This window comes from Pristiophorus japonicus, chromosome 9 (assembly GCF_044704955.1).
Source record: "Pristiophorus japonicus isolate sPriJap1 chromosome 9, sPriJap1.hap1, whole genome shotgun sequence".
NCBI classification, from domain to species: Eukaryota; Metazoa; Chordata; class Chondrichthyes; family Pristiophoridae; genus Pristiophorus; species Pristiophorus japonicus.
The window spans coordinates 111,408,375-111,429,262 of record NC_091985.1 but is presented as its reverse complement, the minus strand read 5'-3'; the positions used below and the strand labels follow the sequence as shown (position 1 = coordinate 111,429,262).

Here is a 20,888-nt window from a genome sequence, read left to right as displayed (position 1 = left end):
TGCTGTACCTGCATGCCAACTTTCAATGACTGATGTACCATGACACCCAGGCCTCGTTGCTGTTGAGTCCTTAATTCTTAAACATAATCACACGAGGCACGTACTGCAGACACAGTCACTCTGTGACCTTCACCTTTATTACCTGGACCAAGGAGTGCTGGCCCTGCGAGGGACCTCCCCTTATATACCTGAATCTCCAGGTAAGCAGTGTCTCCCACAAGTACACCCCCTGTGGTCAATGTGTGCATTTCTAGTAAGTATGTACAGTATGTAGTGGTTTCATGAGGGTTACAATTGTATAAGGGTTACAGTAGTATGCTGGTTACATACATGACATCACCTCCCCCCTCACGTCTTTTTGACTCAAAGGTTAAGTCTTTCAGGTGGTCGACACTCTCTCGTGGAGCGCCGCAGTTGAGGCTCTGGTTGCAGAAACGCATGCCAAGACTCAGTCACATGAGGTGATTCCGGGCTGGCCGCAGGGACTGTGCATGCTGCTGATTGTCCTTGTTGCTCATCCACTGGCAGTGGTGTGGTTGACATCTCATGCTCTTCATGTTCATCGGTGTCTATGCTGAACCTTTTCTTTACTTGGTCCAAGTGTTTGCGGCATTGCTGCCCATTATTGAGTCTGACCACTATGACCCTGTTTCCCTCTTTACCAATTACGGTGCCCTCCAGCCACTTGGGTCCCAATGCATGGTTAAATACAAATACCGGATCATCTACTTCTATACACCTCTCCCTTGAGCTACGATCATGGCACTCGGTTTGGGACTGGTGCTTGCCCTCAACAATGTCTGCCAGGGTTGGGTGGATGAGGGACAGCCGCGTTTTGAGCGTACGTTTCATGAGGCGTTCCGCTGACGGAACTCCCGTGAGCGAGTGCGGCCGGGACCTATAGGCCAGTAGGAGGCGCGATAGGCGGTACTGCAGAGAGGGTCCTTGGATGCAGAGCATGCCTTGCTTTATGACTTGGACCGCACATTCCGCCTGGCCATTGGAAGCCGGCTTGAACTGCGCCGTCTGGACATGTTTGATGCCATTACCCGACATAAACTCCTGGAATGTTCTTATGCTCTAATTCATGGTTGGTGAAACACAGACCATTGTCGCTGACCAGAATGTCTGGTAAGCCGTGGGTCGTGAAAACAGTGCGCAGGCTCTCCACGGTGATGGATGCCGTGCATGAGTTTAATATGATGCACTCGATCCATTTCGAGTATGCATCGACAATTATCAAGAACATTTTCCCGTGAACGGGCCCGCATAGTCCACGTGAATGTGTGACCAAGACTTGGTGGGCCAGGGCCACGGGCTTTGCCCAGCTGGGCACACGTCGTGCACCTGTGAACCCAGTGTTGCAGGTCTGAGTCAATCCTGGGCCACCATACATGTGACCGGGCAATGGCCTTCATTAACGTGCTCGCTGTGGAGTTCCCTGATGAATGCTTCCCTCCCCTTCTGGGGCATGACCACTCGACTGCCCTATAGCAGGCTGTCGGCTTGGATGGAGAGCTCATCCATCCGTCTCTGAAACAGTCTGACCTCCTCGGGGCACGCTCCGTGCATGGGCGCCCAATCCCCCGTCAGGACACATTTCTTTATCATGGATAGGCGGATGTCCCTGTTGGTCCAGAGTGGTGGTAACACACAACGGGTCACAGAACCGGCTGCCACTCTGGATTGTTCTGGGAAATGGCCCCGCGCTTTTTGGAAGGAGCTGGCTAGCTGAGATGAACTGGAAATGGGGGGGATGTGCACGCCATTTCATCTGTGGAGCGAAGCTCATGCTCACAGGTACGACAAAAATTCGGGTCACTGTTTCAACCCGGTGTCGGAACGTTCAAGGGCACAAAAGTAGTTATACACATGACCCCTACGCCAGACCAGTGCACCACAAAGCGGTGCCGTACGTGATGCGTGAGAAAATTGAAAGTGAACTGGACAGGCTGCTCAGAGAGGGCATAATTTTGCCTGTGGAATTCAGTGACTGGGCAAGTCCCATTGTTCCTGTCCTTAAAGCGGATGGCTCGGTTAGGATCTGCGGTGACTACAAAGCCACCATCAACCGGGTGTCCCTGCAGAACCAATACCTGCTCCCGAGGGCGGAGGACCTTTTTGCCACGTTGGCAGGTGGCAAGCTATTCACTAAATTGGACCTCACTTCGGCCTACATGAATCAGGAACTGGCTGAAGAATCCAAGCTTCTGACCACTATCACAACGCACAAGGGTTTATTCATCTACAACAGGTGTCCTTTTGGCATCCGTTTGGCGGCTGCCATCTTTCAGAGAAACATGGAAAGCTTGCCGAAATCCATTCCCGGCACAATCGTATTCCAGGACGACATCCTAATAACTGGTCGAGACACCGAGGAACACCTCCAAAACCTGGAGGAGGTGCTACGCCGACTGGACTGGGTACTGGACTGGGACTGGTGTTTTTGGCCCCAGAGGTCGAGTTTTTGGGCAGGAGGGTTGCCGCAGACGGGATCCGGCCAACCGAACCCAAAACAGAGGCGATCCGTCGTGCGCCCCGGCCTGGCATCGGAGTTGCGATCGTTCCTGGGACTTTTGAACTATTTCGGGAACTTCCTGCCGAACTTAAGCATATTGTTGGAGCCGTTACATGTGCTCCTGCATAAGGGTTGCGAATGGTTTTGGGGGGACTGTCAAAAACAGGCTTTCAACAGGACGCGGAACCTGGTTTGTTCTAACAAACTGTTAACGTATGACCCCTGTAAAAAAAAAAAACTAGTTTTAACATGCGATGCATCATCATATGGGATTGGGTGTGTGTTGCAGCAGGCTAATGGAGACGGACAACTACAACCGGTGGCGTATGCCTCCAGGTCGCTCTCCCAGGCAGAGCGTGGGTATGGCATGGTCGAAAAGGAAGCACTCGCTTGCGTTTATGGTGTGAAAAAAATGCACCAATACCTTTTCGGCAGACCGTTCGAGTTAGAAATGGACCACAAGCCGTTAACTTCTCTGTTGTCCGACAGCAAGGCGGTCAATGCAAATGCGTCAGCTCGCATACAGCGCTGGGCTCTCACACTGGCTGCGTATGACTACACCATACGGCGCCGGCCAGGCACCGAAAACTGCGCTGATGAACTGCTGAAATTTGCAGCTTTTCGCATAATGTCTGCATCTCCAGCATTGGCTGAGATCGTTGTTCACAAAAGGACTGTTAGCAGGCATTCCTCTCTGATTGTTCCCTTGGTTGTTTCTAAACACTCTGATGGTGGGTGTTAATGGTCCCCTTGATGGCGTGAATTGCCGCTCCCCTCTCTATTGTCCCTGTCGGGGGTCCACCTTAGGGTCGGTTTCAGCTTGGGCAGTTTCAAAATGCCTTTGTCTGACTTGCTGCAGTTTCAAAATGCCTTTGCCTGACTGCGAGATCTTGAGCCGCGTTTATCACGTTAATTCCTTGGTCCGTTGCCACGTTGGACCCAGGACTACTCGCGTAAATTAGTTTGGTCTCTTCCCCTGCTATGAAAGTTTGAGCTATCAATGCTGCCCCTTCGAGAGTTAAGTCCTTGGTCTCTATGAGCTTCCTGAAGATCCCGGCATGGCTAATGCCCTCAATGAAAAAATCCCTTAACATCTCCCCCCTGCAGGCGTCTGAGAACTTAGAGGCTGGCCAAGCGTCGCAAGTCTGCCACGAAGTCCGAGATGTTTTGCCCTTCCCGACGTCGGTGTTTGTAGAACCGGTGCCGGGCCATGTGTATGCTGCTCATCGGTTTTAAGTGTTCGCTGATCAGCTGGCTGAGCTCTTCAAAAGACTTGTCGGCCGGTTTGTGGGGTGCGAGCAGGTCCTTCATCAGTGCATACGTTTTTGTCCCGCAGCTTGTTAGTAGATGCGCCCTCCGCTTGTCAGCCGCATCCTCTCCCAGCCAGTCTTTCGTGACAACGGTCTGCTGGAGTATCTCCACAAAATCATCCCAGTCTTCACCCACACAGTAACGTTCCTCTGAGCTACCGGTGGCCATCCTCTGGGTTCAGTGATTCCCGTTTCCCGTCGCCAGGTGTTGAATCCTTAACTCTTGAAACATAATCACACGAGGCACATATTGCAGACACAGTCATTCTGTGACCTTCACCTTTATTACCTGGACCAAGGAGTGCTGGCCCTGCGAGGGACCTCCCCTTATATATCTGAATCTCCAGGTAAGGAGTATCTCCCACAAGTACACCCGCTGTGGTCAAGGTGTGCATTTCTAGTAAGTATGTACAGTATGTGGTGGTTACATGAGGGTACAATTATATAAGGGTTACAGTAGTATGCTGGTTACATACATGACAGTTGCACCTCCCCTTTTCCTAATCTGCCGCCATTCAGATAATATTCTGCCTTCGTGTTTTTGCCAAAAAAGTGGATAACCTCACATTTATCCACATTATACTGCATCTGCCATGCGTTTGCCCATTCACCTAACCTGTCCAAGTCACCCTGCAGCCTCTTAGCGTCCTCCTCACAGCTCACACTGCCACCCAGCTTAGTGTCATCTGCAAACTTGGCGATATTAAACTCAATTCCTTCATCTAAATCACGAATATATATTGTAAATAGCTGGGGTCCCAGCAATGAACCCTGCGGCACTCCACTAGTCACTGCCTGCCATTCTGAAAAGGACCCGTTTATCCCAACTCTCTGCTTCCTGTCTGCCAACCAGTTCTCTATCCATGTCATACATTACCTCCAATACCATGTGCTTTAATTTTGCATACCAATCTCTTGTGTGGGACCTTGTCAAAAGCCTTTTGAAAGTCCAAATACACCACATCCACTGGTTCTCCCTTGTCCACTCTACCAGTTACATCCTCAAAAAATTCAAGATTTGTCAAGCATGATTTCCCTTTCATAAATCCATGCTGACTTGAACCGATCCTGTCACTACTTTCCAAATGCTGCTATTTCATCTTTAATAATTGATTCCAACATTTTCCCCACTACTGATGTCAGTCTAACAGGTGTATAATTGCCCGTTTTCTCTCTCCCTCCTTTCTTAAAAAGTGGTGTTACATTAGCTACCCTCCAGTCCATAGGAACTGATCCAGAGTCGATAGACTGTTGGAAAATGATCACCAATGCATCCACTATTTTTAGGGCCACTTCCTTAAGTACTCTGGGATGCAGACTATCAGGCCCCGGAGATTTATCGGCCTTCAATCCCATCAATTTCCCTAACACAATTTCCTGACTAATAAGGATTTCCTTCAGTTCCTCCTTCTCATTAGACCCTCGGTCCCCTCGTATTTCCGGAAGGTTATTTGTGTCTTCCTTCATGAAGACAGAACCAAAGTATTTGTTCAACTGGTCTGCCATTTCTTTGTTCCCCATTATAAATTCACCTGAATCGGACTGCAAGGGACCTACATTTGTCTTCACTAATCTTTTTCTCTTCATCTATCTATAGAAGCTTTTGCAGTCAGTTTTTATGTTCCCAGCAAGTTTCCTCCCATACTCTATTTTCCCCCTCCTAATTAAACCCTTTCTCCTCCTGCTGAATTATAAATTTCTCCCAGTCCTCTGGTTTTCTGCTTTTTCTGGCCAATTTATATGCCTCTTCCTTGGATTTAACACACTCCTTGTGTTATCCAATCCGGCACCTTTCCATTTTGAAGTTGCTCGAGGTTATGTTGTATACCACTGAGTAACCATGCTCCATACCCTGCACATACTATTTCTGTCTGGTTCTATTCAAGTTTCTTTCCGCTCTATTTATTTATCAAATTTATCGTTCTGGCGTGGTCTCTCAATGTGTGACAATTCCCTCTCCAACAATCCCTATAAGGTTCGGGTTAGGATGTTGACCCGATCATCTATCGTGTGCAGGCCTATAGGGTTTACCGTCTTAACTCCCGCCGCATATCCCGCGCCTACCACTTCTAGTATCCCTCTTTTTTCCCCGGTCCTGCTTTTTTACCTGACCCTCTTTCCACATTAAACCTCATGGGTTTTGATTCAGGGCCTGCAAGTGCTCGCAAGGTCAGGTTTTTATACAGGCTTCTAGTTTGACCCGCAGACGCTGGGGATGGTTAAGTCTGTTAAATTATTTGTTGACGTATTCCGAAGTGTATCTTATCCTTGGTCTGCCTTATTACCAATCCCCCCTTTTGCCCCAGCGTTCATAGTTGGACACGTTGGTGGAGCTGGGGGTTTGGTGGTCGGGGCCCTGGCAGTGCTCACTGTTGCTAAAGTAGTGGATGGAGCCATATTTGTGAATCTATCTCTGGAGATAACCCTCCACCACCATTCATAGATGTTGAGACAAATCTGCACCTCCTTCCCCCGAGTGCAGTATCTTTGTTCCCCCCCCCTCCTGGTTATAAAACACACCGTGGTCTTATTCACGCTAATTATTAGTCCCGTATTACTGGCCCATCCCCAAAGTCGTTTAATTTCCTCGTTACGATGCTTTATGCCCGTTATTGACGTCCGTCACCGTCAGCATTTTTGATTCCTTATCACACTATTGTAGTCCGTGTCCCTGTAATACAGGCCTTGCCGTCCCTCAGCCTGTTATCCTTGATATGAGGATGAGTTACCCCACGTTATTCCCACGAGCACCAAAATCCTGCAAAAAAAACAATATTTCCCGGTCATCACCGGTTAGTTAGTGACTATGTTTTTTCAACTGGGTCCAGTGTTTCCACTTGCCGATACCCCTTATAACTACGCAGGCGCAAGTGTCACTTACCATTCTCACCATCAACTGACTGACTACTTGGGGTATTTGGACCTTCTGTTCTTTACTGTGTTCTCTAAGTCCTTGATTACTGGTTGATCTCTAGCCTGTGCATTTGTCATGTAACTGCTTTCAGAGTTCCATCATAAACCTCCGTATCCTGCCTTTATAAGGTCCGACGTCCTCGCTTCTTGTAACCAAGACTTCTGGCAGTCTCAATAGTTCAAAGGGTGTCAGTCCTGTTGTCCGACTAGGGATTTCCCTGAGTTTCATCAGTACTCTGGGTAACCTGTCTACCCATCCCTTTCCAATCTCTTTGATTGCCTTGGCTAGGGCTGCTTTTATGGTCCTATTCATTCATTCCACTAATCCAGAAGATTCCAGATAGTATGGCATATTTTTGCCTGATCCCTAGTAAAGCACATGACTGTTTCATTATCTTCCCTGTGAAGTGTATACCTTGATCTGAGTCCAGTTGTAGTGGCATTCCCCATCGGGGTATTATAACTAGGCAGTATGTCTTCCCCTTGTTGCTGGGCAATGGTCCAGTAAAATCTATTTGTAAGTTTTCCCAGGGTCCTTTCAGTTGGGGCTGATGTCCCATTCTGACCTTTACTTTCCCCTCTGGGTTATATTTTGCACATGGCACGCACCTTCTACAATGGTTCTCTATTCCTCTACCCATTCTCTTCCACCACCACCATCTGGACATCGAGCTTATCATGTTAGTTCTCATCATCATCATAGGCAGTCCCTCGGAATCGAGGAGGACTTGCTTCCACTCTTAACATGAATTCTTAGGTGGCTGTACAATCCAATACGAGAAGCACAGTCTCTGTCACAGGTGGGACAGATAGTCGTTGAGGGAAAGAGTGGGTGGGACTGGTTTGTCGCACATTCTTTCCGCTGCCTGCGCTTGATTTCTACACGCTCTCGGCGACGAGACTTGAGGTACTCAGTGCCTTCCCGGATGCACTTCCTCCACTTAGGGCGGTCTTTGGCTAGGGACTCCCAGGTGTCAGTGGGGATGTTGTACTTTATCAAGGAGGCTTTGAGGGTGTCCTTGTAACGTTTCCGCTGTCCACCTTTGGCTTGTTTGCCTTGAAGGAGTTCCGAGTAGAGCACTTGGTTTGGGAGTCTCGTATCTAGCATGCAAACGATGTGGCCTGCCCAGCGGAGCTGATCAAGTGTGGTCAGTGCTTCAATGCTGGGGATGTTGGCCTGGTCGAGAACGCTAACGTTGGTGCGTCTGTCCTCCCAGGGCATTTGTAGGATCTTGCGGAGACATCGTTGGTGGTATTTCTCTAGCGATTTGAGGTGTCTACTGCACATGGTCCAGGTTCTACCTGTACTGTACAGGTTCTACTTGTATGGACATACCCGTGGTATAAATTCCCATCTTTCCTCCATAACCTGTCGGTCCCTTGTTGGGCTCCTCTCTGCTTCCACCCCTCCTTTTCCTGTGAAGTGGCTTCTCCCTGTACCTTAAGCATGTTTCCTTCCTCAGGCCCGATTGTACATGCTCCGACCTAGGTTTCCCCGGCCAGTTTCCTGTCTCGGCCATCTCCTTGGCTGCCTCGTCTGCCCATCGCACACTCTTGGGGTAGGAGGAAGGCTTCCACTAATTTCTTAACAATATCCTCGTGTTTTATTGGCCCTCCTCCTGAAGTCATGTAGCCCCATCTACTCCAGGCTATGATATAATCATGTACTACTCCAAAAGCATACCGACTGTCTGTATAGATGTTTTACTCTTTTACCCTTACCCATCCTTAGAGTCACCAATTCAGCCACTTTATCCGATAGGCCGCCTTCTAGCCGTCCTTCCCCTCTAATCTGTCCGTTCCTATCTACTGCTGCTCATCCCGTCCGTGGTGTCCCGTTGATATAGTGCCGGGACCCATCTACATATAGATCTATGTCTGCCTCCTCAAGCGGGGTTTCACTAGCCTGACTACTTCCCTGTCTTCTCTTGTTGGGCTACATTGATGCTCCTCTCCCTCTGTAATGATCCACCCTGCAGGGTTGTTACAGTTGTCTTTTATTGTTACTGTCCCGTTGGAGGGGTAAGAGCATTGCTTCCCACTTAGCCCTTCGTATGTCGGATATTGTTTTTAGCCTTCCTGTGTTAAACACTTCTACTAAGGTATGCTGGATATGTAGGATAACGTGTCCCGACATTACTATGCCACTGGCCTATGCCTGTCCCCATGTAATTGAGTCACTACCGCGTTATGATCATTACTGTGGTAGGTATAGATATGGAAGGGCCTATTCTGGTCGGGTAATCCCAGGGCTGGAGCACTTGTTTTAACTATACAAACCCCGTTTCCTGATCTTGGGAGGGTTTTCCCCCTTTGACCGGGTTCTGTATAGGTTGGGCCATCTTGGCATATTCGTGAATAAAATTTTGGCAGTAGTGGAATAGCCTTAGTAGCTGCCTGACCCCTTTCACGGTCCCTGGCTTTGGTATCGATCTAATACCCTCCTTTCTGCCCTTGGGCATTTGTCTTTTCCCTTCTGTTATTCTATATATGTTTTTAAAAATTCTTTATAACCGTTACAATTGTATTTTCCTTCTGGCACATGGGAAAATATTCACTTCTAGTTAAGAAACCCAAATTAATAATGCCCAGTATTTTTTTAAATTCCATGCAGCGATGCTAAAGTTGTTTGGTGAACTAAATAAAACAGCTGTCAGTAGAAAGGGTTAACTCCTTTGCTGGTTTGTAAGAAGGCTTGACGTCATTACATGACTTCACGTAATTCTTTTTTTTTAAACCTTTCCCGATATCAGAATACGGCATCCATTTTAAAAAGGTTTTCAAACCCGAAATTTAAATTTCCTTTATTGACATAGAATTTCCTGTAATTTAAAATAGCATTTTCCAAACAACCAAACGGCAACTTTTATTTTGCCTCGCAAAAGTCATCAACATAGAGTGTCTTTTATGTCTTTTCCAATATGGTGAAGGTTTCACATTCATACTTTGAAAAGGAACCGGAATTTCACCATGGCCACGATGGAAGTCCGGTTTTCATTGGTTAATTACCCTCAATAATCCAATTAAACCAATATTATTTTCATAGCCAATATAAAATAGCATCCAGTAAGTTACGTCATTTTCCATTTTCTCCTTTCTTCAAATGCCTTTCCAATGAACTGTAAAAATACTGAATTAGTTTTTGTATCTAACAAACCTCTAATTAAACATTCAATTTGTTTTTCTTTTAGCAACTGTAGCTTCAAGGTTGCATGTTTTATCCATATCCGAAAAGTGGGGGATCTAGAACAAACATACAGACCCCCCCTTTGAATCCTAACGTAATAATATTTTGATGGCCTTCCTCCAACTTGTTGTAAGGCTGTCTTACTCTTTTCGCTTTGTTGCTTTAAACATCGACTTACGCACACAGTCAGTTGTAAAGGCAGGATCGGGTCTTTTATTCAGACATTCATATTAAACAAACTCTCTGCTTGCAAAGGCAGCTCTCCAAGAAGTGACGCACCTTTCGAGGTTCCAGTGTCACTGGTGTCCGTGTGTGTGTGTGTGAAAAGCCAGTTCCATCTCTTATACCTAAAAAGTCTTTTAACTCTTATTTCTTTGCATTTAGACAGTCATGGCTAACTGCTTTCTGAATAGTTTAACATACAGATGATGTCATCAAATAGTAACAAGGTACACTCAAATACAGACAATGTCATGAATTACTATTATTTGCATAGTAACAATGTACACTCAAATACTTAACATACAGACAATGACCAGCTACTCATTATCCCAAAGTCAAGTCTCACTGCCATAAATTGACTCCCACCATGAAGTACTGTAAACCTACAGATGATCAGAACGTCACATTTGAATGGCTAGGTGGCTCCAATCGTCTAGCAGCCTCTTTTGATCTTCCTGTTTTTTAATCCAAACTTCAATCTTCCAACTTTTAATCCTTTCGATCTCCAGATCGCGCTGAAGCAGAGTTCAGAAATGGAGGCTTGCGCTCCCACACAGTCCATTGTTAAACATCTTTGTTTTCTCTTGCAGCTTCTGTCGGTTTTAATTCGTAAGTTTTTAAAAATTATTTTCACATTATTTCTTCCTAGCATTTATACTCGAGACCCTTCTGGTCCATATCTCAGAGATTCCCCCCCCCGGTCTCCACTGGTCAATTATTCCTTAATATCCTGGGGTCAGCGCCCACCGCCCCTTTAGGTTGTATTCCCTCTTGTTTGCGCTGCGCATGATCAATATAGGCTTCTCCCTGTTATTACCATGTCATCCGTCACGCTTCAGGACATACACCTATCCTAGCTCGGTTTTCGTCCTTCCGTGGTTCGCTATAACTTAGTATACAGATTACCCCCTCTTAGTTTTTTATACAGATTATCTCCTTCCCTGTCAATGCTACAGCTCTGCAGGTGGTACAAAAAACATACTCACTGCAATATCAACTGCCACATCCTGGGGTCGGAGTGTCCGCACCCTGCTCGCAGCGCCAAATGTTGGGGTAAAAAGAAGACTTCTCTTCCTCAAGATGGACTCCCTGATATAAGGAATCAACACCCGCCCTCTTGTATAGCGACCACGGAATCACTCAGACGAAACCTTGGTTTAACCAGTTTATTCAAGCATGCTAGTGAAGGGTTCCCATGAACACTTCTCCGATCAGCGGTTTTACAATTACAATTATACAGTTTTTCGAGTTGTGCGACCCTCCTACAAAACCACTGATTGGCCTACTGCTATCAGTGAAGTTACATTGATTTGTTGACCCTTATCAGACTGGCTCTGAGTGGCTCTTCCCCACCTGTCCATCTCCCATCACACGTCTCCCTCCCGGAATGTGTTATTCAGTGGTGTCAACATTGCCTCAGTTCCTCATGACATGAAGTAACCTTGCTTCCCAGGGTTTGCTATGTTTCTAGACTGTTGACCCTCCTCTGCCCTTGGTGGATGCATTATTCAGTACTGAGAAGATGAAAACATACACTATCAGTCTGTGCTAAGGGTCAATGCATTGTTGGCTACTTATAAGCCCTACAATCTGAACCATATGCTAGATCAATTCACTACCTTCAGTATCCTTTTTAGTGACCATCTGTCTGTCTCCCACTTTAGTGACCAAATTTTATCCCCTTACAATCTAGTAATTAGTTAAAAAAACTAAACTATAACCTAAGTTTATTAAATATCTAAACTTTAATTAATTAAATAAAACAAGGTTCTATAAGGATGGCAGTGCAGATGGTGTGCCATGAGTGCAGCATCTGGGAGTTTGTGGAAAGTGTCATGGTCCCGGACGACCACGTCTGCATCTCAAGGAACTTCAGCTCAAAGTTGTTGAGCTGGAGACTGAGTGCAGACATTGCGGGGCATCAGGGAGGGGGAGAGTTACCTGGACATTTTGATACAGGAGGCAGTCACACCCCTTAGGTTAGGTAGTGGTACAGGTCTGGTTAGTGGTCAGCAACACAAGGGTGTGACTGAAACTCAGGCAGGTAAGGGGACCCCAGGAGGAGCCTCAGCCTTTGTCCTTCAACAGCTGCGAAGTTTTTGCTGCCTGTGTGGATGAGGGTAAAGTCTGCAGGGTGGATGAGCAAACTGGCCATGGTACCGTGGTAAAGGAGGCCAATCAAGTGGAGGAGGGAGGGGAGTGAAAAGGAATTTTGTAGTCGTAGGGGACAATATAATCAGGAGGATAGATACTGTTCTCTAGCCACGACCGAGTTCCGATGGCTGTGTTGCCTGCCCAGTGCCAGGGTTAACGATATCTCTTCACAGCTGGAGAAGAATTTGGAGTGGTCCACATAGGAACCAACGAGCTAGGTAGAACTGGGAATGAGGTTCTGCTGAGAGAGTTTGAGGAGCTAGGGTCCAAATTCAAATGTAAAACCTCAAAGGTAATAATCTCTGGATTGTTACCTGAGCTATGCACAAATTGGCATAGGAGTGGCTCAAAGTGTGGTGTAGAATAGAAACATAGAAATTAGGTGCAGGAGTGGGCCATTCGGCCCTTAGAGCCTGCACCACCATTCAATAAGATCATAGCTGATCATTCAACCTCAGAACCCTTTTCCTGCTTTCTCTCCATACCCTTTGATCCCTTTAGCCATAAGGGCCATATCTAATTCCCTTTTGAATATATCTAACGAATTGGTCTCAACAACTTTCTGCGGTAGAGAATTCCACAGGTTAACAACTCTCTGAGTGAAGACGTTTCTCCTCATCTCGGTCCTAAATGGCTTACCCCTTATCCTTAGACAGTGATCCCTGGTTCGGACTTCCCCAGCATTGGGAACATTCTTCCTGCCTCTAACCTGTCCAATCCCGTCAGAATGTTACATGTTTCTATGAGATCCCCTCTCATTCTTCTAAACTCCAGTGAATACAAGCCCTGTCGATCCAGTCTCTCCTCATATGTCAGTCCTGCCATCCCGGGAATCAGTCTGGTGAACCTTCATTGCACTTCCTCAATAGCAAGAACGTCCTTCCTCAGATTAGGAGACCAAAACTGAACACGCTATTCTAGGTGTGGCCTCACCAAGGCCCTGTGCAACTGCAGTAAGACCTCCCTGCTCCTATAATCAAATCCTCTGGCTATGAAGGCCAACATGCCATTTGCCTTCTTCACCGCCTGCTGTACCTGCTTGCCAACTTTCAATGACTGATGTACCATGACACCCAGGTCTCGTTGCACTTCCCCTTTTCCTAATCTGTCACCATTCAGATAATATTCTGCCTTACTGTTTTTGCCACCAAAGTGGATAATCTCACATTTATCCACATTATACTGTATCTGCCATGCATTTGCCCACTCACCTAACCTGTCCAAGTCACCTTGCAGCCTCTTAGCATCCTCCTCACAGCTCACACCGCCACCCAGCTTAGTGTCATCTGAAAACTTGGAGATATTACATCAAATTCCTTCATCTAAATCATTAATGTATATTGTAAATAGCTGGGGCCCCAGCACTGAACCCTGCGGCACCCCACTAGTCACTGCCTGCCATTCTGAAAAGGACCCATTTATTCCGACGCTCTGCTTCCTGTGTGCCAACCAGTTCTCTATCCACGTCAATACATTGTGTGGGACCTTGTCAAAGGCCTTTTGAAAGTCCAAATACACCACAGCCACTGGTTCTCCCTTGTCCATTCTACCAGTTACATCCTCAAAAAATTCTAGAAGATTTATCAAGCATGAGTTCCCTTTCATAAATCCATGCTGACTTGGAGCGATCCTGTCACTGCTTTCCAAATGCTCTATTTCATCTTTAATAATTGATTCCAACATTTTCCCCACCATCGAGGTCAGGCTAACCGGTCTATAATTCCCTGTTTTCTCTCTTCCCTCCTTTTATAAAAAGTGGTGTTACATTAGCTACCCTCCAGTCCATAGGAACTGATCCAGAGTCAATAGAATGTTGGGAATTGATCACCAATGCATCCACTATTTCTAGGGCCACTTCCTTAAGTACCCTGGGATTCAGCCTATCGGGCTCTGGGAATTTATCAGCCTTCAATCCCATCAATTTCCCTAACACAATTTCCTGACTAATAAGGATTCCCTTCAATTCCTCCTTCTCGCAAGACCCTCGGACCCCTAGTATTTCCAGAAGGTTTATTTGTGGCTTCCTTAGTGAAGACAGAATCAAAGTATTTGTTCAATTGGTCTGCCATTTCTTTGTTCCCCATTATAACTTCACCTGATTCTGACAGTAAGAATGCATCTGCGAATGAGGTGAAAGCAGGGAATAATGGTAAAAAGTTAAAATTAAAGGCTTTTTATCTGAACGCACAAAGCATTTGTAACACGATAGATGAATCTGTGGTACAAATAGAGATAAATGGGTTTTTGAACTAATAGCCATTACAGAGATGTGCGGGGCCAGAAAGCTGGCGCACCTATGAGTTTTTTAGTGGTACTTACCGCTGGGAGGTCCAATGCGGTCCAATCGATTTTCGTTGGGACTTTGAATTTTTTTCAAAGTCCCAATAGAAATTGATCATAGTGGGGGCGGGACTTAGGCAGGAAGGAGCTGAATTTGGGGCAGGATCAGGACTCCGCCGCTGTCAATCAGGTGGAGTAGTGGTGATGTCACAGCCCATTAAAGGGGAGAGATTCAGTCATTTTTTACCTTTGTCCACCAGGGAGGGTTTTGGCTGGGTCAAGAGGGGGTGCCAGACTGCCCATTGGCAGCCCGGCCAAACCCAGGGGCACTGTCTTGCCGATTGGGAAGTTGGCCGGCAAAAATTAATAGATGACGGCCGCGGCAGTGGGCCCTTCCCTTTTTAAGGGCTGCCAGGCCGCACTCAGTGCGGAGAAGGTGCACAGACAGAGAAAGCAGTCGGAGGCACCACCTGACGGGGGATTGACGGATGGAGGTGAATTTCGGTCACTAAATTTTTAAGTTAACTAAAAGCAGCGGTGCACGAACTGATGACGTGATTGTGGTGGTCATCAACATCGGGTGGTATGGGGTCCAGGCTGAAAAATCCCTGACTTGAATTTGGGCCACAGGATTCTGCCGCAAATGGGCATTATCGGGTCTCTGAGACCCTGAATTTCGGCCCCGTGGTTACAAGGTGACCAAGGTTGAGAACTAAATATTGCAGGATACTTGATGTTTAGAAAAGACAGGCAGAATGGAAAAGGAGAGGAAGTAGCCATGATAATAAAGGATGACATAAGGACAACAGTGAGAAAGGATCTTGGCTCAGAAGATCAGGAAGTAGAATTCGTATGGGTGCAGATAAGAAATAACAAGGGGCAGAAAACACTGTTGGGAGTAGTTTTAGGCTCCCTAACAGTAGCTATACCATTGGACAGAGTATTAATCAAGAAATAATCGGAGCTTGTAACAAAGTAAAACAATAATCATTGGGGACTTTAATTTTCATAGATTGGGCAAATCAAATTGCCAATGGTCATCTGGAGAATGTTCATGGAATGCATGTGAGACAGTTTCCTGGAGCAACAGGTTGTGCGACCAACAGGCTATTTTAGATTTTGTATTGTGTAATGAGACCGGGTTAATTAGTAATTTCCTAGTAAAGGATCCTCTAGGGAAGAGTGATGATAATATGATAGAATTTCACATTGACTTTGAGAGTGACGTACTTAAGTATGAAACTGGAGTCTTTAACTTAAATAAAGTAAATTACATAGGTATGAGGACCGAGTTGGCTAAGGTAGATTGGGAGACTTGTGCCATGTGGTGATTTGTGCCTGCAACTCACCCACCCTCATTACCATAACAACGTGCTTTTGCACTCAAAGCCATCTTAGACTGCCTCGCATTTGTCCCCCTATCTGATCCCTCTTATTTCTGAACTATTCTTTACCCTAGTGCTTTTCATCTCTCCCAGTCCGATGTGAACCTCGTTTCTCCCCTTTGGTGTTGTATCTGGTTCCCAACCCTTCCAAATTTGTTTAAACACTCCTGCAACACTCGTTAACCTTCATACGAGGACATTTGTGCAGTGCAACCCATCTGACTTGTACAAGTCCTTCCTGCCCCAGAACTGGTCCCAATGCCCCAGGAATATGAAGCCCTTCCTCCTGCACCATTTCTCTAACCACGTGTTAACCTGTCTTATCCTACAGTTCCTATACACAGTAGCATGTGACACTGGGAGTAATGCAGAGATTACTATGTTTTTTGAAGTCCTGTCCCTTCCTTGCTATGTCCTAAAACTCTGACTGCATGACCTCAACTCTTCCTTCCTATGGCATTGGTTTCCACAAGGATGCTCTGGGGCAGAGTGATCATTATATGATAGAATTTCACATTTAGTTTGAGAGTGACATTCTTAAATCCAAAACTACAGTCTTAAACTTAAAGCCAATTACATGAGTATGAGGGTGGTCATTCAGTGGCTAAGATTGATTGGGAAATTAAATTAAAAGGTATGACGGTAGATAAACCGTGACAAACATTAAAATAAATATTCCAAAATTATCAACGAATAAACATTCGAATTTAAAAACTATGGGAAAAGTGATCCACCCACAGCTAACTAAAGAAGTTAAGGATAGTATTAGATTTTTAAAAAGAGGCTTATAATGTTGCATAGAATAGTAGTAAACCTGAGGATTGGAGAGCTTTAGAAACCAGCAAAGGATGACCAAAAAATTGATAAAAAGGGAAAAAATAGACTGAGAGAAAACTAGCAAGAAATATAAAAACAGATTGTAAGAGCTTCTACAAGTATGTAAAAAGGAAGAACGTAGCAAAGGTAAACATTGGTCCCTTAGAGGCTGAGTCAGGAGAATTTATAATGGGAATAAGGAAATGGCAGAGACATTAAACAAATATTTTGTATCTGTCTTCACAGTAGAAGACACAAAAAGCATACCAAAAATAGTGGGGAACCAAGAATCTAATAAGTGTGAGGAGCTTAAAGTAATTAATATCAGTAGAGAAAAGTACTTGAGCAGCTAATGGAACTTCAAGGCGACAAATCCCCTGGACCCAATGGCCTATATGCTAGGATTCTAAAAGAGGTGGCTGTAGAGATAGTGGATGCATTGGTTGTGATCTTCCAAAATTCCCTAGATTCGAGAATGGTCCCTGTGGCTTGGAAAGTAGCAAATGTAATTCTGCTATTCAAGAAAGGAGGGAGAGAGAAAACAGGGAACTACAGGCCAGTTAGCCTGCCATCAGTCGTCACGATAATGCTGGAATACATTATTAAGGAAGTGGTAACAGGGCAGTCAGAAAATTATATGATAAGGCAGAGTCAACATGGTTTTATGAAAGGAAATAGTGTTTGACAAATTTATTTGTATTTTGAGGCTGTAACTAGCAGGGTAGATAAAGGGGAATGGATGGATGTAGTATATTTGGATTTCCAAAAGGCATTTGATAAGCTGCCACATAAAAGGTTGTTACGCAATATAAGGGCTTATGGATTTAAGGGTAATCTATTAGCATGGATCGAGGATTAGTTAACGGACAGAAAACAGAGTAGGGATACACGGGTCATTTTCAAGTTAGCTCAAGTATGCCGTTTACAATCTATTATTGACTTAGATGAAGGGCTCGAGTGTAATGTATCCAAGTTTACTGACTATACAAAGCTAGGTAGAAAAGTAAGCTGTGAGGAGGACAAAAAGAGCCTGCAAAAGGATATTATCAGGTAAAGTGAGTGGGCGCTAAGGTGGCAGACGGATTATAATGTGGGAAATGTGATGTTATTCACTTTGGTAGGAATAATAGAAAAACAGACTTTTTTTTAAATGGTGAGAGACTATTAGATGTTGGTGTTCAGAGAGATTTAGGTGTACTCGTACAGGAAAAACAAAGGGTTAGCATGTAGGTACAGCAAGAAATTAGGAAGGCAAATAGCATGTTGGCCTTTATTGCAAGGGGGTTGGAGTACAAGAGTAAGGAAGTCTTGCTAGAATTGTAAAGGGCTTTGGTGAGACCACACCTGGAGTACTGCGCACAGTTTTGGTCTCCTGATCTGAGGAAGGATTATAATTGCCTTAGAGGCTTTCAACAAAGGTTCACTAGATTGATTCCTGGGATGAAAGGATTGCCCTTCTAGGAGACATCGAGTAGATTGGGCCTATATTCTCTGGAGTTTAGAAGATTGAGAGGTGATCTCGTTGAAACATTAGATTCTGAGGCGGATTGACAGGGTAGATGCTGAGAGGTTGTCTCCCCTGGCTGGAGAGTTTATAATTAGGGGGTACAGTCTCAGGATAAGGAGTTTGGCCATTTAAGACTAGATGAGGAAGAATTTCTTCACTCAGAGGGTTTTGAATCTTCGGAATTCTCTACTCCAGAGCTCTCTGGATGCTAAACCATTGAGTATAATCAAGGCTGAGATAGATAGATTTTTGGACTCTAGGGGAATCGAGGGATATAGGGATCGGGCGGAAAAGTAAAGTTGAGTTCGAAGATCAGCCATGATCTTATTGAATGGCAATATGGCCAACTCCTACTTCTGCTAATATGTTTCTTGCATTTCTGATGCTCAGACCTGGAGTTACGGTGTTGACTTTCTTTCTCTAATGGCTTGATGTACAGAAACTATTATATTATGGTATTTGAGAGTCACTTGAACCTTTCATATAACGAGGGATAATTGAAAATCAATTGGTTTCAATTCTCTACTACTTTTGTGCTGTTTCTCCTATATAGTTTGTGTTACAATCTAAGATTAGTAATCCTGCTTTATTTTTTCTCCATTTTCTTTTTAAAGCTATGTTTTTTTTAAATTTCAATCAATTGTTAGCAAAAGCAGAATGTGACTGGGGCACAAGTATTTTTGTTTATGACCTTTACCTTTAGATATCAGAAGCATTTGATAACACACATGAATAGGAATACAGGATTGGATATGCTCCCTTCAGCAATCCTGCCAGGATCTTCTCAATACTAAAGCAACTCTTTAATGGGACAGTTACAGGCATAGGCAGTTAGCAACTGCAGATCCCTGTGTTCGGTTCGAACACAATACAACACAACAGCTGACATGTGTGGATAAGTGAGCTTGGAGCCTGTACTTGCTGACCATTTTGAGACAAAACTTTTAATAGAATTGGGGGGAAAAAAACTCCAATCCAACACAACAGTGAGACATGGATACTTGCTAATGATTCCCATGCAGCAGGTTCCCAGTCTGGGCTATACTGCTGGGAAAAAGTGGTGGAGGCGGCAAAATCGTAAGGCCAAAAGTTGTAGGCTGGTTTGGTGCATTAATGCCAGTGACAAAATTCCTTAATACAAAAGCAAAATACTGCGGATGCCGGGATCTGAAACAAAAACACAAAATGCTGGAAATCTCAGCGGGTCAGGCAGCATCTGTGGAGTGAGAAAATGAGTTAACGTTTCGGGTCGATGAAGCTTCGTCAGAGCAAAATGACTTGTTTTCCCTGTTGAATGGGGATTTGGGAGAGAGAGGTGGAGTTCTTTTTAAAGTAATCTATTCTGGTTACATTCAGCCACTTCCTCTTCTACATCTTCCATGTCTTTTTTGTTTGTTCTTACACTTCTGATCCAGTGCAATCGTTTCAGCCTATATAGCTATTGATATAAGTATTATTCAATTGAAAAAGTTAAATGTTGCTTTCAGGCGCTTTTGAGGCTTTATTTGTTTTTTTTAAACTGGACACCATTTTAATCAGCAGGGTTACAATTGATTGCAGCACACAAGCCTTTACATACTGTTGCCATTTGTTCTGTCTGCTCAATAACTGGAAGGCCTAATTTCTACTCTGTTTGATCTTAAAATGAATACAGTATTCTTTCTGTATTCTACTTCAGAACTCAACCCAATTTCCATAAGTTAATCACTCATCAGCTGTTGATTTTATATAATGGGGGCCACATTGCATTTAACGTGTTGCAATTAAATGTAAAAAGATTCAAGCAAGTTGAAAAGGTTCAAGTGAAATCAAAAGGAAAGTTATATTTCCATTGGTTGGAATGAAGCATTTATACGCAAGGTCGGGAATATAAATCCTGCTGTCCCACCATAAACTCTCAATCCTGTTGTCCTTATTCATAAACGTCCTTATATAGGTGAAACTTGCCTTGGTGCAAGCTTTAGTATATGTATTCAGTCTTAACTCAATAATCTACCTTTTGTTATTTTCTAGGAGGAAGAGCAACAAAAAAACACAATTGGATTGAAGTATCCAGGGTATGGACAGAATAGGAAGTGCTTTTATATTCATCATATTTTGAATAATATTTTAAAAATTGAACTCTTCAGATTCCAGTGACTCCTGGACTTGCGTAGAATGATATCAATGGCACATGACTTGAACAAGCAAATCATACATCTGTAAATAAGTTAGTGGACATTGAGGTTTCAGACAGTAAATGTGATCGAAGGATAATGCATTATTAAACTGTGTAAACATGTAATGAGCAAACTTAAAATAAATCTGCTTTTCAAATGAAGCTTTAGTACAGTTTGTCCTTAACCTCATTGTGTATTGGATTATAGATGCTTTCATCCTTTGAATCATATTTATTATTTAAGCACTTTTTCTCTCTAATTTGTCCTATTTTTGTTTTCTTTTCTGTGGTTTTGCATTACAGCAGTTCTGGCCTCAGCTGTTCTGGTCTTGTAGCTGGAAAAGTTTCCAAAGTCTGAGCTGTGCACATTGATATGACTTCTCTTCATCTGCTCGCAGGAGGAGTTGCTCCCCTGAGGGCAGATGTGGCTGTTGCATT

At 44.5% G+C, this 20,888-nt stretch overlaps 1 protein-coding gene across 2 annotated transcripts in view; it reads left to right on the top strand.

Moving 5' to 3' along the window:
- LOC139272659 (radial spoke head protein 3 homolog) overlaps positions 1-20,612 on the top strand; it is a 96,682-nt gene extending 76,070 nt beyond the window's left edge. For both annotated transcript variants that reach the window (XM_070888742.1, XM_070888741.1), the window contains exon 9: positions 20,306-20,612. The gene's annotated coding sequence lies outside the window, so the exon portion shown is untranslated. The remainder of the gene's footprint in view (positions 1-20,305) is intronic.
- The last annotated feature ends 276 nt before the right edge of the window (positions 20,613-20,888 follow it).